The 19148-nt window shown below is 41.1% G+C and overlaps 1 protein-coding gene across 4 annotated transcripts in view; it reads right to left on the bottom strand.

The window, feature by feature from the left end:
- PDE3A (phosphodiesterase 3A) overlaps positions 1 to 19148 on the bottom strand; it is a 225572-nt gene that overhangs the window by 100209 nt on the left and 106215 nt on the right. The window contains exon 1 of one of the 4 annotated variants that reach the window (XM_066184423.1): positions 18242 to 18269. The exons of 2 other annotated variants lie outside the window; for them this stretch is intronic. The gene's annotated coding sequence lies outside the window, so the exon portion shown is untranslated. Of the gene's footprint in view, positions 1 to 3104; positions 3190 to 18241; positions 18270 to 19148 lie in introns of those variants that run through there. One more of the 4 variants, XM_066184424.1, reaches the window with a different exon arrangement.

Genomic DNA, 19148 nt, shown 5'->3' on the forward strand with positions numbered 1-19148 from the left:
AACAAGCAAGAGAGAGTGATGAACTGGCCAATTTAACTGCTCCAATCTTCTTTTCCAATCTCCTCTAATTGTTCCCAAATCCCTGTGGAACAACAGGAAGCAGTAACTTCACTTAGAGAAAAGGCCCATGGGATTAGCTATACCAGGGTAGAGTTAATTCATGATTTTTGTCAGGTTCTGGTCAAAATGAGAAGAAAAAAACCCAAGATATGGAAGAGGTATGACACAAGGTTAATTTGTATCTTGAGTAGTCAAGAAAAAAGTGAAAAATAAGAGCCCAGACTTCATTTTAGCTCTTGTTGTTTTTAAATTTCACAAGCATCATCTCTCCTATGTTATAACCAATTCTTTTCAGTTTTTACCCCAAAGTGCATTGCCCAACAAACTTCTGACTGCTAAAAAGTGGGTGACTGTCTACTGTTGGAGAATGTTTTTTGCCCTAAGAGAACACAGTCTGTACAGCTCCAACACCTCCACTTTCAGCAGCCAGAAGTGGCTTTGTCACTGAATGCAGCTGCAAAAAAGCCAGAAAAACAACTCACTGCATTTTAAAACATTGGTTTTCCAATGTGAGGGAAATTCTTATACTTGGCATAACACATGGGGGCCAGGTGGTATCGAATCAGTTCAAGGTAGAACTTTCCTCCAGCCAAAACTCAGTTTGACTGAAAACTCTCTGGGGCAGAAGAAAGTTTAGTTCTGTCCTGATTCTACGCTGCTTCTAGAACAACGGGGCCAGATACCCAAGGGGAAATCCTAAGGGCTACTGTCCTGTAAATAACAAAACCCAGCAGCTACACTTGAACAAAAACCTCTCTGCCTACCACTGTAAATATGGTTTTAACCAATCAATCAGCCTGAAAGATGACAAAAAGGTCAAGGATGATTATTAAAAGTACCAGTTATCACATCACTTACAGAGGAACAGCATGACTGTGTAGCTCCTAAACCAGAGACCAGATGCCTAGACCTAAGAAAAGCTTATTATTGAGATTGCAAGGCTGCAAAGGAAAGAGGTTTTAAAAACACACTCAAATAGCAACCCTCCTTGAAAACAACCATGCTTTTACTATCCTCTAATACTAAACTAACACAGCGAAAAAGCAAGCAAGCAAACAAGATTGAATATCTAGATGAGGGGAAAAAAAAACCAACAAAACCAACCAACCGAAAAAAGGGGGCAATACTGAATCCATTTTGAGAATATTTTTAAAAATAAAACTTTCTTTTCATAACAGGAGTAGTTGGTACCGACAAACTTACTTCACTTTATACATGAAGCAGATTTGAGCTCAGGCAGTTACAACAGTGTAACTCTTGTCAAAGAACTCCAGGGAAAAAAACTTCTATCGATATCAAGTTTCTGCTTTTCAGACTCCTCAACCCAAGGGCTGATTAGGTTTAGAAAAATAAAATTAAACAACAATATGATGAAAAAAGAGGCCATGGCCCTGGCATATGGTATTATAAACACAGGAAAGCGCCAGTATAAACCTTTATCGGGAGACTGGGTTCTTTGTCAAGCCGTGCCTTTCTTCCAAAACATCCTTGCTGCCATATGTCTGCATCTCTCCAGCTGCAGGCCTAATAAGAGGCTTCTTATTCATGCTGTATAATGTTTTACAGGTTTGCCACGGGGGTCACTCGCTGGGAGTCATTTACGTCACAACCCCGACAGCCCCGGAGCTGAGGGGAGCCAAGAAATGTAGGCTGGGGAGGAGAGGGGAGGGGGGGCAAGGGGAAACATCAGACTTGGGCTCTGTGATTCCATCTCCTCGCTGAAAGCTTGGCTTTCCAACTTGCTCCTCTGCTCCGAGGTGCCCTGAGAGCTTCCTGCTGTTTTTGCACTCAGGAGAACAGGGGAAATTAAATACACATACTTAGATGGAGACTGCTGAAAGACTTTATTCCTTCTACCCGTGTTCCACTGCTCATTATTTGCAATAACTCCCCAGTTCTAACAGGCCAGCCATCAGTTCTTGTAACCTGTTTGGGGTGTTTCGTGCATCTATAAAATGCAAATCGAAAGATATGCCACACATGCAATACAGCCTTCATGCAATGCAGCCTTCATCCAAGCTGAAATGGAGCTGGCTGCCTGATGAAGTCAGTTTTTAAAAGAAAATCTGCTACCCCACCCTCACATTTTATCACTCTAAACTGGCTCTCCGCAGTGGTTTTGGTTTGTTTTTTTTAATCAGTATGCACCAGTTGTAGGAAAATGGCTTTTCAAATCTATGCGTTTATAATAAAGAAGAGATATACTCCCACTAGAGTCAAATCTAAAAAAGCAAAGGACCAGATCTGGAGCGGTGAATGAAGTGACCAGAGCATCTCCTCCAACTGTCTGCAATCCTGGAGGCAGGGAAATATTTGCCCTTCCTCCTCATTCCTCTTTTCACATAAACAGAGAATAACAGGAATGAGTGGAAACATGAGGGCAAGGTAAAAATTTGCCCTTTTTGCTACTGGAATAATTTGCTCTTTTAATGGCCAGGGAACTGAGTGTTGAACAATTCAGTCTTGCACACCACATTCAGAGCCATGCCAACAAATTCATGCAAAGCTGACAGGTAATTGCTCAATAAGTGATGAACAACAAAGGCCAGAGCTTTTAATAGTTCATTTCCAGTCAAGTCAGTATTGCACGGGTTTTTTTAAAAGTGCAGGTATTCTTTAAGTGTCAAACAGAACAGGAAGGGGACACTCTTGAAACATTTTCAATTCTTGCTCCACTTTGGGGAACTTGGGGCTTTTGTTTTCCTTTCTGTCTGTCTCAGGGGATAGGAAGCTTTTTACTTCAACATTACCCCCTCCTTTTAAAGGTTTCAAATGAGACAAGCCTTGCCCAGTCAGATGCTCACCTTTTTCTTTTTTAAATGCTAGCAGGTCATTCACAAGGCAGGACATTTTATTTAGTTAGGAAACAGCTGCAATGGAAAGTGACTTGGAAAATATGAGGCAGGTATTTCCATGGAAAGTTTAATAGCTACAAGAGTTATTTAGCTAAAATTTTAGAAGTTTAAATGTTTTAGTCTTAGTTTTGGTGTTTTTTTTTTTTTTTAAGAGAAAATACATCAAATGTCTGTGTTCCTTTCTCTTACCTGATTCCTGTCAAGTCATGATTAGAAAATATGCATCAAAATACAGTCTGCTTTAAGAGCTCCTTCTCTTGGAGTCACACAGCCAGAGGAGAACTGCATTTTTCACTTCTGAAACACCTGCCTCCCGGACTGAGCCCATTGTACCAAACAACACCTAAAAAACCATCAAAGGCAGAAGAAGAAAGTGAAAGCAATAACCAAAGAAGGAACATGCTGATGCTTTTATATATTTTAATTTGTCCAAAATAATGCACATCTAACAGATGCAGCACTAGCACTTGCAGGCTATAAATGCATCCTCTGCATAAGTGCAGCAAACCTCTGTGCATCCCACCAATCCACAGCACCTGAAGGAAGGGAGAGATGGAGGACCAAAGCACTCTGGAGCAAACCCAGAGACTTATGAATTCAAGAAAGCCTCGCAGTGGAGAAACGCAGATCTTTCAGGTCAGCAATCCCTAATCAAGGCTGAAAATAGCACTTCAGAGCTACAGCGCACTTTACAGCATGTTAAAATTAGTGTTATGAGTGCTGAAACTACAGCAGCTCTGCTGGGAGTCCTGTTAATGAGCGTACAGGAAGTGTAGCACTGAAGTCCTGTGGCACAGACACGCACACACACCCCTGTCAGCTAACCTATAAACATTCTGTGCACTAAATCCAAAGTCACGGGCCTGGTCTATTTTTTGCCATTCTTCCCATACGAGAAACTAAAAATAGGCCCATGAGAACCATGCATGGGACTGTGCTCTTCAAATGTTTAACTCTTGCAACAAAAACTGCCCAGCACTGTTTATGAAGAGATTCTTCAAGGGTTTTTCAATGTGTAGATGGAGAATATACTTTATATGTAGACACACACATGATGAGGTAATGATAACCCTAAGAAATTGTGGATACACACTCTTGCCTATTTATGTATTATCTCTCAAGTTCATTAAGATAAAAATAAAGACACAAAGAAAATGTGGGCATGACTTCATACAGGTCTGAAGTTCAAAAAAAACCAAAACAAACCCACCCAAAAAGGGAAGCAAAACCCCCCATTCTTTTGAAGAATCACTGCTATGCCATCAAGCAAGGTTACACAGCTGGGTGTAAAAGAACCCCTCTAATACACTGGAAAAAGAAGAGCTGTTAAATTCAAAATAAAAGATATATATATGCCCATAAGGAAAAACAAGAATCACCTCGCCTGTGCAGCACCTCCTGTCTCTGCTACAAGGCCTTTTCCACATGGCTGCAAGGCAGCCAGACTGCAGGAAGGTCACACTCCAACGCTGCGAGTGCCAAACAGGAATACAAGCATGCTAAACCAGCAAACCTCCACCTTCCCCCTGCTCCTCCAGAATGCTCCCCTGGTTTAGGACAGATAACCTTCCTGTTGCCATCAGAAAGGCCATGTGCTGTCTCTGGCTGCAGCCAGCTCAGGGGAGCAGATGGCAGCAGAGGCAGATGGCACTGCACTCAGGTTCTGCAGGGCTCGGAGCACACGGCGCTGCATCTTCCAGTGAGGAAAACAAATCTTGCGAGACACCAAACTGAGCCTGGATTGACTGCCTTAGAGCCTCTGCTGTTGGTTTTCAGGGGCTGAAACTTCAAAGAAAAGAACTCCCAGGTTTCTGCAGTGATGCCCAGCACTAAAATGGCTGGGAAGGCTCCCTGCACCTTGGCAGAAAACTGCCTGAGCGTTTGTCTCAATGTACCATCACCAACTCCACTTTTATCTCATTTCATTCATTAACAGTGGTGCTTTGTGCTTGCAGACTGCTGAACGGGTTCTTACACAGATTTTTACATACTTTGGAGAAGGAGACTAAACAGACTTATCTCCTAGGTAAAATAAGGAGACAGAGGGGTAAAAAGTCCCATTGTCCTCTGCTGTGAAAGCTGAGAGTCACTGCCAGGAAAAAAGCTGGAGTGGCTCAGCTCCAGAGTCACGCTACAGCCACTGCAAGGGACTGCAAAGGGACAGGGCTGTGAGGAGCTGGAGGGGATGTGGGACAATCCTGGAAAGAAAACTGCAATAACAATGATTGGGAAGTTAGTAATTCCTAGTGGGACTTGGCAAAACCAAAATCACAGGACCAGAGAATGGCCTGGGTTGGAAAGAACCTTAAAGACCATCTTGTTCCAACCCCCTGCCATGGGCAGGGATACCTTCCACTGTCCCAGGTTGCTCAGAGCCCCATCCAACCTGGCCTTGGACACCTCCAGGGATGGGGCATCCATAGCTTCTCTCAGCAGCCTGTGACAGCAACCTCACAGGACAGAATTTTTTCCTAGTTTCGGATCTAAACCTACTCGAGAAGCTGTTCCCCCCTGTCCAGGAGGCAAGGAGCTGGGATCAGTCACTTCACAGTGGAAACCAATGGAGCAAAGGAGACAGGGAGTCACTGTGCCACAACAGGTTGGAGTAGGGACATACAGACTGGGATCTTCAACAAAACATTCCACCAGTGAGCAAACTCCCTAACAGTGGGAACAGATTGGGCACCATGACCACGGATTACAGATATGAGCCAGGGAAAGCACTTGTAAGACGAGTCAAGAGCAGTGAGAGCTGGGAGAAATGTGCCAAAGCATTCACCCAACAGTGCACTGGCACATTTCAAACCTTGGGCTGAGACACATGGACCTCCTATGGCCGGAGGCAGCCAGAAACTGATCTCTCTGAATTACTGATTCACCTGAATAATGAACGAAGAAGAAAAAGAGGCTGCAAATAAATAAAGACCTCCACTTTTAAACACAGGAGTCCAATTTTACTTCACTCTTTCTTCTATCAAACAGCATGGAGCTTAATGAAGTGGCCATAAGGTATTTCACTGCAGGGTGAAATACTCTGATTTGGCAAACAGAATAGGTGCTGCCTACAACTGCTTTTGAATGAGCAGCTGCATTTTCTCCAGTATATGTAGCACTAAAATTTAACTCCGAGCTATGGAAATTCTTCTGTCTGTTCATTTTCTGGGAGCTTTTAATATTCTTCACCAGAGTATCTGAAAGCTTCAGAAATATTTATTTGAATAAAACTTCCTTGAGGAAGAGAGAGCTAAGACAAAGAGTGTCAGGTCAAATCTGTCTACTAATTTGAAAGGTACAGTATGAGAAGTTCAAGGCCTATTTCTGAGAATTTTTCTTATTATATAATTCTTTCCATATTCAAAAGAGTACCCATTGATCTCTGGAAGAATTCAGTAAATAACATAAGGAGTCAAGCCGTTATAAAAGCTGGAACTCATAAGTATCTGGATTTTAAACAAATTGCCCAGTACTGCACAAAAAGTCATCACTCCAGAGCATCATTCACCTATCTTCACCCTGAAATTTTTTCCTTCTGCAATCTCCTAACTCATTCTCTAAACATATTCTGGCATCCTCAAAAATGTGATCCGAGAAAATGCTGCTGCCCTCAGTGGAGAGCACAGATTTACTTCCATCACAAGTTTGTTCCGTGCAATTAGTGGATCCAGGAAACTATAGGAAAAAGAAACACACAGAATTGTGTAGGAGATGTGCTTTACTTTAAAGGTTTAGGACATGAGGTGAACATGAAGGGGATAATGGGATGTAGGCTAGTGTAAGTTCATGCAGGCTACCATAATTTTAGCCTTCTCCTTATTTCTGAAAGCTCAGTAAATCCTTTGACAATGTTTTTCAGTCGAGTTTTATGAGGTATACAGTCAGAAAAGTGAGACCTGCCTTCATTTCTGTTTCAAGTTTCATGAATATTTAAACGATGCAGCAAGTGAAATCATCCAGTGTGAACAAGCTCAGGAACTGTGCCTCGTTAAAGTATAATCAAAAATCATTTTAGGTTCAGATTTTTTTTCTTTTTTAGTTATGTAAGACAAGTTCCATTTACCTGATTCAGTCGAAACATTAGTCTCCAACAGAAAGAACAAAGCAACCCTTCAATCATAAGTTTGGGTAACCACATACTGCATTAATGAAGAAAAAAAATAAGGTTAAACACCTTTCATAATTTCTAAATATATTCTTCATTGAAGACCAGTATTGCTTTGCTAACAATCTGTTATCCTGGGAACTCATTCTTTAACTCAACAATTTGTAAACCTGAGCTTTCATTAGTGGCTTTCCAGATGGCTATTTCTGACATGCACTGATATTTAATTATTGATGCTTTTATGTCATTTTGGAGGAAAGAAAGAAGAAGTGAGAAACAGCATTCCAGTGATGAAACACTTGCACTTTAGGCTTCTGCTTTATCAGATGTCTAATTTAACGTAGGATGTTGATGTCTGTGCTCAGATCAGGGGAAAGAAGGAACGACCATTTGAAGTTCAACTGGTACAGTCGCAATCACCTGGTTTTGTAGGGACTGTAAAAACAAGACAGGTCACAAAACCAATTTGTTTTTAAAGCCCTCAGACAAGTGACTTTTGCCCCTTCATTCACAGAGTAAATTTTCTTTTTCTTTCCCTTTTCCTCCAGCAAACAAGTTTCTAAGGCTGAATATTTACATATTCTGAGTTCCAAGAAGAAAAGCTGCAAAATATCAAAATAACTAATTACAAAGAGGATCTTTATACTGAAATGCAAAACCTTCCTGCAACAGCCCCACTGCTTATAGTAGCTCTAGTGACCTGGTCAACATGAAAAAATACATTTTATTGAAACATTAACATTTTTATATCTCATATAAGATTTTTTTATTTTTTAACCATAAAAAGCTCCTGAAGCTGAGTTCAAACCAGCTGTTACTTTGTACTGGGTTTCAAAGACTAATTGTAGATACCATTGCACATTTAGCTTAAAAACATATGCTTACTGTGAGCATATTTAAAAAAAAAAAAAACCTTAGGCGTCTTCAAAAACATACAGACCTAGCCTACATTTTCTCTTCTGGCAGAGTTACCTATGCCTAAAAATTTAAATTCTATCAAAAAATGAAGCTGCCTTTTTTTTTTTTCCCTACTCACTCTCCTTACTCCAAAACAAGACAGCTAAAATAAACCCCAGGCAGTTTTGCTGGCTTACTCAAGACACTAAATTCTCTCGAGTTGCTTGAGCCCTCAGCTCCCCCTGTGACATCTTGGGGTGGTAGAACCATTATGTTCAGGTCTATTGATGCTGGCAAGTATCAAAAGTTCAGAGGAGGACAAAGCTTTCAAGTTTTGAAAAAAAAAAAAAAAAAAGAAAGAGGTCTCCTGAAGAGTGAGGAAAGGCAGTGGAGAGACCAGGCAGAAACCTGTCCTTTCTGTCCCTCCCCTCCTCCCACTTGGGCCAAATTCTAGCAAGAAGCAGAGGATGGGAATGGTGAATAAATGGCTCATCTTCCATTACAATGCTATTTAAAGCTCCAGATTTCTTTCCACTCCAAACAGACTAAAGTAGTAAAAATTAATTAAGTAGTGACTTTTGGCTACTGCCATGGGGTAGGGTGATGGCACAGATGTCACCTTGGGTCACCCCAGTAATCTTGCATATTTTAGTGTAAGTTGCAGCAAATTCTACAATGTAAAAAACCTGCTCAGTGCTTATGAGAGGTCACCCAGAATTATTTCCTTATGTGGGGCAATGACAAGACTGTGTAAAAAATGCAAAGGTATTGACTCATGATAATTACAAATTCACTGGAGAAACGTGGAAATTCTTAAAAGTAGGACAATCTCTCCATGCTGAAAACACAAAACATTTCACTTTCCTGTGCTAACCCAAAGGATAGGCTGCAGCAGGTAGGTGAGTTCTGCCGAGTTGCCACTGCAGTCATGTTCTACAGAGTGTTTTAAGGTTTTCTCAATGAATTGCCTTGTACTGGGGGGGTGGGGGGAAAGACCCACAAAAACCCCAGAAAAAAAAAATCCGAAGCAGCTGACCACACATCAGTACCTCTCCTGTGCCGAGAGCTCAGACTTTCCAAAGTCAACATTTTCCTTCCCTCTCTGGTTTGGGGGGGGGGGGTGTGGAATTTATCAAGCATTTACAAATGAAACCAAGACAGAGCTGAATTTTTTGGTTTTTTTACTTTCACCTCCACAGTGACAAATATGGATTATAAGAAGTCCCTGGTTTCTCCTGTCCAGGCCTGAAGTTGGTTGAGAGTGTGATTTGAAAGACACCACTTGCACTTGTATTTCATTACATCACTTCATATGACTGTACAGGCAAAGGAGCCTACATGATGCAAGCTAAACCTCTTTGGAGAGGAAGACTGTTTCTCTTGGACTGACTTACAAGCTTCAGAAGCCAACGGTGCTGTTGAAATTCAAGCACTTGAAAACCCTAACATGGAGTTTTCTTCACCAAATGCTCTATCTAGCAACAGTCCCCCACGGAGCAGGAAGAAAGCAGATTCTTCCTATTTCTCTCATTTTCCATTCTTCATTCCTTTCTCTTTTGCCCCCAGCTCCAGAAATGAATAGGAGGAATCTCCTCCCCGCTCCCATCCCTCCTCTTTGCAGGCAGTGATTGGGAAATCAGAACCTGGAGCAGCTTCCCAGCCCATTCTAAACATGTGGGCAGGCTGTACACTCCTCCAGCTCTCTTGCTGGCTCCTTTCCATAATGAGCTCAGAAAACACAGAGCCATCCCCACATATTACAAGCACCAGACTGTTCTGCTTCTGCAGACTCCATCAGTGAAAATGATGAAGCAAGACAGGAAAATATCCCTCCTTCCCCTACCTTTCATTTATAATTGACCTCTTTGATCCTCTCTCTGGAAGGGTCTGAACTTTTCCTTGAGGTAGGCCAGCCTAATGACAGGAAAAACAAAAACTCAATATTCACTTCAAGAAGTGTCAGGCGTAAAAGAATGAAGTCCCTGAGAGGAAAAGTGAAAGGGAAACTTGGGAGCGGCAAAACTACCAAAAAAACTTCCCCTGAAAGAGGACAAACCAATGACAGCGTTGTCTTTCTTGCAAGCAAGCAAATATATCTGCAAATTTCTAGGTTACTTAAGCAGTGCTTTTAAAAATTACTTGCTAGGGAAACAAGTATTTAAAAAAAAAAAAAGAAAAAAAAAGAAAAAAAGAACTGTCAAAGCAGTTTGCTATTTTTAAATTATTAAATGTAGTTCTAATTTTTTTTTTTCAACAGGAACAGCATCAAGGATCCACAAGAAAAAAACCTCAGAGTACACACTGGCACCTGAGATACAAGTAACTAGAAAAAATAAAGAGTTATTCTTAGTTTCACAGAGCCTAAGAAACCCGGTACATTGCCTAATCCTTTTTATCTGTGTTATTGCAACAATAAACTTCCTAGAGAGACACAGTGCTGCTCTCCCTTGCCACGCTGGCCTTTCAGAGAGTACTTTATCACCACTGCAAAAAGAAAAGTGCAGGCACTAAGGTCCCCTAGGCTACCTGGGTACAAATTTGGGGCCACCATGCACAATGATGAAGGCCAAAGAGAAGCTGGCACATCACTGCCACAGATCAACATTGAGGACATGCACTCCCAAAGGAACAAACATCACTGCATTTGGTCACAGACTGAAGCCAAAGCCCAAACTTGCACCATTTATACTCTGACAATCTCACTCCCTGAAAATTTTTATTTTCCATGAATGCAGAAAAACCCTCTTGGACTGCAATGCTAGCAAATAAGTCATCAAGCTTAGACTGCCCAAAGTTCTTTAAGAAACTAGTACAATTCAAATATTATGGGTAAACCTCAGTTTGGATTAAAACCTGAGATTTGGATTGAAGTCAGGTTAAAAAACTGACGCAGTTAAACATACAAATTTTTGAATCATGAATAATTCAGGTTGAAAAGGACCTCTCAAGATCACCTAGCCCGAGTGCCTGTTCAAAGTAGGTTAACTCAGGGTGTTGGCTGAGGTGAGTTTTCCACCCCAGGACAGGTGTGCCACAGCCTAACACTGTACACTCGTTCTGGTGTTTAACTACTCGCTGTGAGCAGTTCTTCCATTCTTCAACTTAATTTGACTTTCTCATGCCCTGCTGATTGCCCCTGGATGTTACAATATGCACCTTTGAGGAAAACCTGGCCCCACCTTCTCTCTGACCCCTTTTCAGGTAGAGCGGAGAGAGTGAAGAGATTAGAACCTGCTCCTCAGCCTCCTGTCTCTCAGCCTCAGTGGGAGGGAATCACACACAGCAAGTCACAGAAAGCCTTGGAATGCCTGGAGGGAAGGGAAAGATGCCTTCCACCAGCTGGCCAGCTCCAGTCTCGCAAGGGCAATGGGTTCCTGGTGAGCCCCCATGGCCGGCGGGTGCAAGGATGACTTAGGCTCTGGCCTGACTCCTTCCTGACTCCTTTCCCTGGAACCTCTGGAGTTAATCACTCCGGAGTGCTAATGGACTGCTGAAAAGGGCAAGTTGCTGCTTTTGCCCTCGTATATTCCATGATTCACAAAATTCTGCTGATAGCGCTAAGAGTGTTTTGACGGAGTGCTCCAGAACCGACTAATGCTACACTTGAGGCAACTGTCAAAGAATTAATTTTCTAGAAAAATACCAAAACAAGGTGTCAGTATCTACCTTAACAATGTCACTACAGAAAAAAAAAAAAAAAACTTTGGATGGAAGAATATGTAGCTGTGAGGCTGACAGCTGTTTAAGGGATTTTGGCCTAAGGCCACAGTCCTATGAAAAATCTATCCTCTGAAATCAAAGAGCTTCTTAGTGCCACAAAGCAAAAGATACCTAGCACTCCAAAACATATCTAATTTCCTCTGATTCCCAATATGCAACCAAACAAGAAAACCAGACAACTACCGGTCAAACCAAACACCTGGTTTCCAGCATGCAGCCCTCAACTCTGCGCTCCATTACAGTTCTGGACCTGTCATACCATGAATTGGGAGGAAATACTTTAATTTGAAAAGCAAATGTAATTACACTAAAGAAAGAAGGCAAGTGTTCAATCTGCTGGCACCATAGCTCCATCTACCTTCCTAGCTTCCAGGGCACGCACAGCTGGCAGAGCAAACTGTGATGCATTTGTGCTCCCAGGTGTTTCCTCCGAGAACTGAGCCACGCTGCTTTAGGGGAACCCAGGCAAGTGTCTGTGCCACGCAGAGAATGTGTCCAAGGCTTCTGCATCTCCCCCCAAAAAGCCTCTCTTACAGCAAGTACATAAAGCATTATCTTAACTGTTTAAGTCCCTCCCCCGGCATGCTAAAAATCTTCTGAGGTTCTGCCAAGAATATTTAACTAATTCTTCCCTTAGAAAGGTGGTAAAGGGGGGAAAATAATCAAAAGGGGTTAAAGAGACAGCTTTCCTTTCCCCCTCCTGATAATTACACAGAATGCATCTCAGCCTGACAACAGAAAAATAATCACTTTATAAAAAGAGAACTGTTGGTTTGTTGTTGTTATGGAGGTTTTTATGGCAAAGGCTACAGGTCACAGACTATTACTGTTGTCTTTTTCCATACAGTGTTATACACAGAGATTTGAAGAAGATACAATACAGGTGAAGTTTCCTTTGCATTTGTCACACTACTTTTCTAGGCATTTTCTACTGATAAAATTTATTCCAGCTCCATTTCATCCAGTTTTTTTACTGTCACGTTACCTGATATCAGCTATGAGAAAGACAAGTTTCAAATCCCACCTACCAACAGAAAGAAATAAACTTATCTGTCTGGAACTCTCCCTTACAGACTCCAAGTCAAGTGACTATCCATGGCTTTCTTGGTGTGGACTATTTTCCAAGCCTCAGTGAGATACAGACCATTTAACAGTCAATAAAATCACTGGCCAGTCATCAACTAGAAGGCTATAAAAAGTTAAAATGATCTTTTGCAGGCAGATACATGCCACTTTTCTCATGCCTCAAGGCAAAGGAAAGACAAATGCAGTTTCTTTTAGTTTAATGTCAAATCCATGTTAAGAAAGTGGCCTAAATTAATCTGGTTTTCTTTGTACCAAAATGAAATGGGAGCTCTCTTACACTTTTGAGTCTCAGTAGAGGGAAAAATGAGGAACAGCTGAAGGGTGGCAACTTTGTAATCTGCACTGCTGAAATCATTCACTGAAACCTATGTGAAGTTATATGAAGAACATTAAAAAAAAACCTATTAAGGCCTTTTTTTTTGCAATGCCACTGCAGTTTATAAAGACAATGCACTGCACCAAAATGGTACACACACAGTTTTGACACAGGGATTGTTTTATTTTTAATGTATCACATGCATCTCATCACCCTGGAAACAACAGGAGCAGGATAAGATACTTCCTACTTCCAGCAAAGCACAGACACCAACACTGATTTGGCCATCCAGAACTTTATTCTGCTGTAAGTTTAGATACCAACAGATCCACATTGTATCTCTTGCAGAAAGATTCAACAGGCAAACAGTTGTGCCATAACTAAACAACCTCTTGTAGATATTAAATATGCAGCGACAGACAGATGTATGAGACAGGCTGCAAAAAGGACTCATTGACTTCCAGTACTGATATGTCCACAACTACAGCAACTCTTCTAAATGAAACAAAAATTTTCTAGAAGTCTAGCCTACAAAGGAAAAAGAAAAGTTACAAAAACAGTAACTTTTTTTTTTTTTTAATCTGACTGGGTGACGTTTTAATATTGGCCTGTGGTGTAAACAAACTGGAGTATCCAAGATGTGTTGGATGAATAAATTGTATTACATCAAAAGAAAATAAAGAATTGTTTCAATTGAACACCCTATCAGGATTTTACTGATACTAGATGATTGGAGGGCTCTGTCTATGATACACATTCATGAACAAGCACACCCGGACTAGCAGAGGTTTAGGAACAGAAAAGCACTCATACCTATATATGGCTCTGTAATATGGCACTGCAAATAAGTGCAAATACAGTAAAATATATGAAAGGACTCACATGGTGAGCAAAATAAAAGCACAGACAGACTGGAAAATTTCCCACTAAAACAGAATTCATTCCTGAGGTATTCATTTCAATGGAAATATGCTTTTGCTCTTAGTGAATTTAATAAGGAGATATTCCAGTTATTACAAATGCAGAAGAAGCAGTTATCCTGAAAGAATGAGCCAGTCAAGAACATTAAATCCTACAAGTCTCAAAAGGTTTGTCACTTATAATAAAAGGCTCAGACATTGTACTGGTAATCAAATCAATCTATAATAACTATTACACCGTACACCAAAGAATGCAAAAGCTCTGTAATCGAGATACGGAATTGTCAGCTCACACGTATCAGGTGGAATCCAACCCAGGCCAATGGCAGCCAAAACCATTATCTGCCTGATAACTGTTTGGCAGCTTCTGCAAAACAAGTTAGGCACGTCTGCAGCAGGTGATTACACCACCACGCAGGGCCAGCTCAGGTGTGGGAAGCTGCTTTGCCACGTCAGTGTGCTGCAGTGTCCAGGATAATTAGTGGCTGCTTGGGGCACAGTCCTGCTGCTTCCAAGAGCACAGCTGGATTCCTGCACGGCACTTCCCTGTCTAGACACACCACACCTCATCCAGAGCCAGCTCTCCCTGCCAGCCCTGCACTGCTCGGGACAGAAAGGTGTCCAGATCACTGAGAGCCATCACCCTGTTCCTGCTGGCAGGAGCTGGGAGCCCTGACCTGAGCTGAGGTGCTGGGACACACAATACTTCCCAAAAACGCTCTCTTCCCAAAGGGTTTAGGATGAAGGGATGAAAACACAGCTGTACAAACTTGTTCCAGCTTCCCCAGTCTCACTGCAAGCACTCTCATGATGGGCAGACCTCCTAAGGAACATTTACAAAAGGCGTTCTAACTTTCATGCTGAAAATTTTAAGGAATGTTATTGTTCCACTTTCCTCTGTAAAGGACACAAAATAGTTGGTGATACTGTGGATACACAGGAGTGCCTCAGGCACTTTCAGTTAACCTACCCATTGTGACACCCACCCGAGAAAAATAACTTCATCAGATGCTAAATTGGTAGAAAACTGGACACTGGTTTATGTGCTGGTGGCACATAACTGGTTGCAGAGCCCTGGTCATCCTGTGCTCTGACCAACTTATCATATCCGGGATTTCAAGGCAAAGAGCAATTCTTTTCTAGTCTCTCTTAGTACAGCAGATGTGACAGTGAACGCAGCACCAACCATTTCAACGCGTGAGCCCTAAAAACTGCAGAAAAGTACAGGGTATCTGCTCGCTCTACTGAGTCGTGAAGGGAAGCAACAGATGACAACCTTATGCTTCATTGTCCTGTGGCACTTTTCTTACTACCAAGGATCAAGAAGACACTCAAAGAAAAAGCACATTTATGCCATTAAAAAACTTACATCTGATGCTAAAACCAGTGAAACCCCTAACACCATTCCAAATGAGGAGTATAGCCAGTCAAACTGTGGTGATGTCTCCTAAATTAAAGCCTAAAAATCAACACATATTGTAGCCATCTAGTAAAGATTGCTTTCTACAGGGAATTTAAAACCACAGCACACCTTGACATTTGTCTAAGGCATGGAGCTCTTGTTCTAAGCACATGCTTATGGCTTCTAGTCTCAACGAAATGACTCACCCTTGCATTTGAAGTTTCAGAGTTCCAGCTAAATGGAAATGCATATACAGACAATAGTGAATGTGTCAGAAATAAGGCAGTAAATGAGGTGTAGGAAAAAAAATGAGAGAGAAAGAGTGGAAGCTTGGGAGGGACTAGTGTTTCAGAAGTTTAAATCAGAAATATTAGTTATATTCTCATCTCCCAGTATTCCTTCAGTATTTTTCCCTCTTTGTTTCTTGCAGGTGAACAGCTGCTCCTAGAAGTTAACCTGACTGTTTTGGGGTTTTTTGAAAGGATTGAATCCCTCTTTCCAATTTCTGCAGAGAGTGGATCCTACTTCTTCCTCCAAGTTCTAATTAAAATGAAAAGGTTAATTTCTACACTTCTTAACACAACTGTTATGGCAAACTTCACCCTAAAGCAAACTTCAAAAGGGAAGTCACTAGAAATCATTTGCATTGGTGTGATCAAAAAGAAAGACGAAATAAAGTAGATTGAGGAATTTGATGAGTTGCATGTGTATCTATGAGTGTATTCTTCTCAAATTAGCTTTGATCTGGAGAATGAAATCCCGGTATAATGAATTTCAGACTTTGGTCATCAAAACATTATCTATGTGCATAATTGTTGAATGAGACCAAAATAAGCTCCAAATTGCTAATAAATCTAGAAGTGGAAAGCAGCAGTTTCATTTCAAGCACAAGACTGTCATCCTTCTTCTCTCAACCACTCCTCCCTGCCCCATATGTTTTTCCAGGAAAACTTAAGATTCATTCATGAACCGAAAAGATGAAAAGCAAACTACAAACTCTGATCTGGAATCACACTCAGTGCTCACAATTGCCAAAAGTTGTGCTATTATACGGGGGGTCAGAGTGTGGTCACTGTTGAATCAAATCTGACTGGAAGCAATCTGTACATTACCTCAGGTCATAGTCCTGCCCTGAGTCAGGATCACTCATGGTGGTGACATTCCTGACAGACACCCAGTTACCCTTGTTTGACAGCACTACTTCCAGTGCCAGGGCCAGTAATCCTGTTCTCCGCTAATTTACGCAACAGATGATTACTTCCTCTTAGTGAGAGCCTTTTAAAGAGTCATGTTACTCCTCCAGCTTTTTTTGCCTCAGCTCAGATTCTGCCAATCTTTCTTCTGAGGTCATGTTTTCTTTATCTCCAGTCATTTTAAGAACTCTCCCCTGGACTTGGGTTCATATCTTTCCTGGGTTGCGGGGAAAAAAAATTAGAAAGAGCCCAATCTGAAGCCAAAGAGCTTTGCAATTTCAGAGCAAAGTAGAAAGGTTGTGTGATTTGTCTTGCTGGTACAGTAGTATAATTTAGGTATTCATTATTCCCTAACTTTTTTTTCACATCCATATAATGTTGTTTTTCCAAGTGTGGACTGTGATCCACAAAAAAACCCAGATCATTTTCTTAATAGCTGCTCCAAGCAGGCTGTTTCCCATCCTCCTTAGGATTGCCTAGCTACACTAATCTGCCTTTATCAAACTGAGCTGCAGTTCATTTCCCACACTGAAACTGCAACTTGCTCAGATAAATTTTGGAATTTAAACCTGTTCTGCAAGATAATGACAGTCTCTCTTAGCTCCTCAGGGTTTCTGTATTTAATTAACATTCCCTGAGCTCTACCATTCAGCTTGATAGCGAAATTACTAAACAACAAAATCAGCAGTAGCTTTTTACTTTTGTTCTTCTAGGTGGTTAAACATATTCTGGCTACTTTGCTTCAGTGTTTATTTTTAACATTTGAAATTTCCTCTCTCACCTTTAAAAATCGATTTGGACACTAATCTATAGGTCTGTCTCACCTGTGCTCTCATAAACGACAGCTCCAAGATGTGAGCCACCAACTCTTTACGTGTCCTAACACAGAATTCATTGAGCCAAGGTTACCCAAAAACATGTGAAGGTCCTCTAACCTTCCCTGTATAATGCTGTCACATGTGGGCACATTATTTGTACCAGGCATCTTCCACACAACTGACCATTTCCACAAAGACAGCTGCTCAACAGCCATGAGTAAATTTCAAAAATACTGGCCTCTAATTCCACAAAGAAGAGGACTGACTCTTTAATCTTCCACTGAGTACTTGCCTACCATCACTCCCTTTGGTGTGATTTTGTGTGTATCTTGCTAGTCACCTCTTAGTTTTTGGCTTAGCCTTTCCTGGTTTGTCCATGGGTACTTCTAGCACATTTCCTCGTTTTTCCTTAGCTCCTAGACTCTGTTCCCATGGGTTGGATATGTGCCTATATCTATACATACACACATATGCACACACAAAAGCTGACATTTTTACTTTGCTGTCATTTCTTGTCACTCATGTTGCTTTCCCACCTGGATATATTCTAGCTCTTGCTTCCTATTGGCTGGAGTCAAATTTGAAGAGTTTCTCTTCTATTTGTGTTCTTCACCTCCTGAGACAAAAGCCACTTTAACTGCCTGTGTGTCCTCTCACACACCACGGTAACACAGACCTGGAATTCATCATCACAAATTCTACAGTCTTTTCTCTTTCAACTGTCACATAAAGACTTTGGGTAAAGACCCTCCTCATATACAAAGGATTTCAGAGCAAGTACAAATTGGTTATACAACAATGCAGCCCTATTCCCTGCTTGCTCCTCTTAAGCCAGTTGACCGCTTAAATATTAATCTTCTGTTTTAATTACTTACTGGGTCAAGCCTGTCCCAGGTAATATTGCTTATCCATGGCTGCTTTTCTGGTATCCCTCTCACTGCATGTGCAAAGCAGGTTTCCCAGTTTTTCTCCCCTCCCACTCCCCGCCCCCTGATTTTAAATTGCTTCATAGAAATCAATGAAATATCTATGACCTAAAAACCAATTAGCCACTAATTCCAAACCAGGAAGCCATCATCATTCATCGTTAAGTCCTCAACATGGATGCAGTACACAGCTTTGCTCCAAAGAGATTACATTTCAAATAATTCCCTTCCTGCATTGTAAGTCAGCCAGCAGTCCCACACCATCAGAATAATTAGCCACAGCTTTCTGTTCTTCAGTGAAGATGTACAGGCTAACAGCTTGATTTTAATTCCCCACTGGAACAAGTAACTAATTACAACCTGCATTAAAAGTTAGCTCCAGTAATTTAATAGGGTAATTCTAGAGATCTGACAGACCTCTAAATTATGTGTAAATAGATTGTTATGAATGCTTGAGAAAATTAGATTATATATTTAAAAGTTTCCTACAGAGCAAGTTGAAGACCAGCTAAGCACACGAGTCCCTTATCGTATCAATTTCAGTTTTTGCGTTTAATAATGCTAACAGTCCCATATAGCTTCTGGCCCGAATAAAGCAATAGCTATCCAGACAAAAATCCAACTTTCCTGAACAGAAAAGGTTCAGTTAGAAAAAAAAACCCCAAAAACAAAACCAAGAAAAGGTATGAAATTAAATTAAGCTCTTTAAAGTTTCAGACAAGAAAATGGTAATTCTGCATAGCATCTTGTAAAAATAGAGGCATTTATCATCATGGGAGGGACAACATAAAGAATCCTTAGGTTTTACCCCCAAAACTTGACAACTAGCTAACCTAATAAATACCCAACATTCTAG

Source organism: Chamaea fasciata, unplaced genomic scaffold (assembly GCF_029207755.1).
Source record: "Chamaea fasciata isolate MVZ Bird 193981 ecotype frontalis unplaced genomic scaffold, bChaFas1.0.hap1 SCAF_5, whole genome shotgun sequence".
Taxonomy (NCBI): domain Eukaryota; kingdom Metazoa; phylum Chordata; class Aves; order Passeriformes; family Sylviidae; genus Chamaea; species Chamaea fasciata.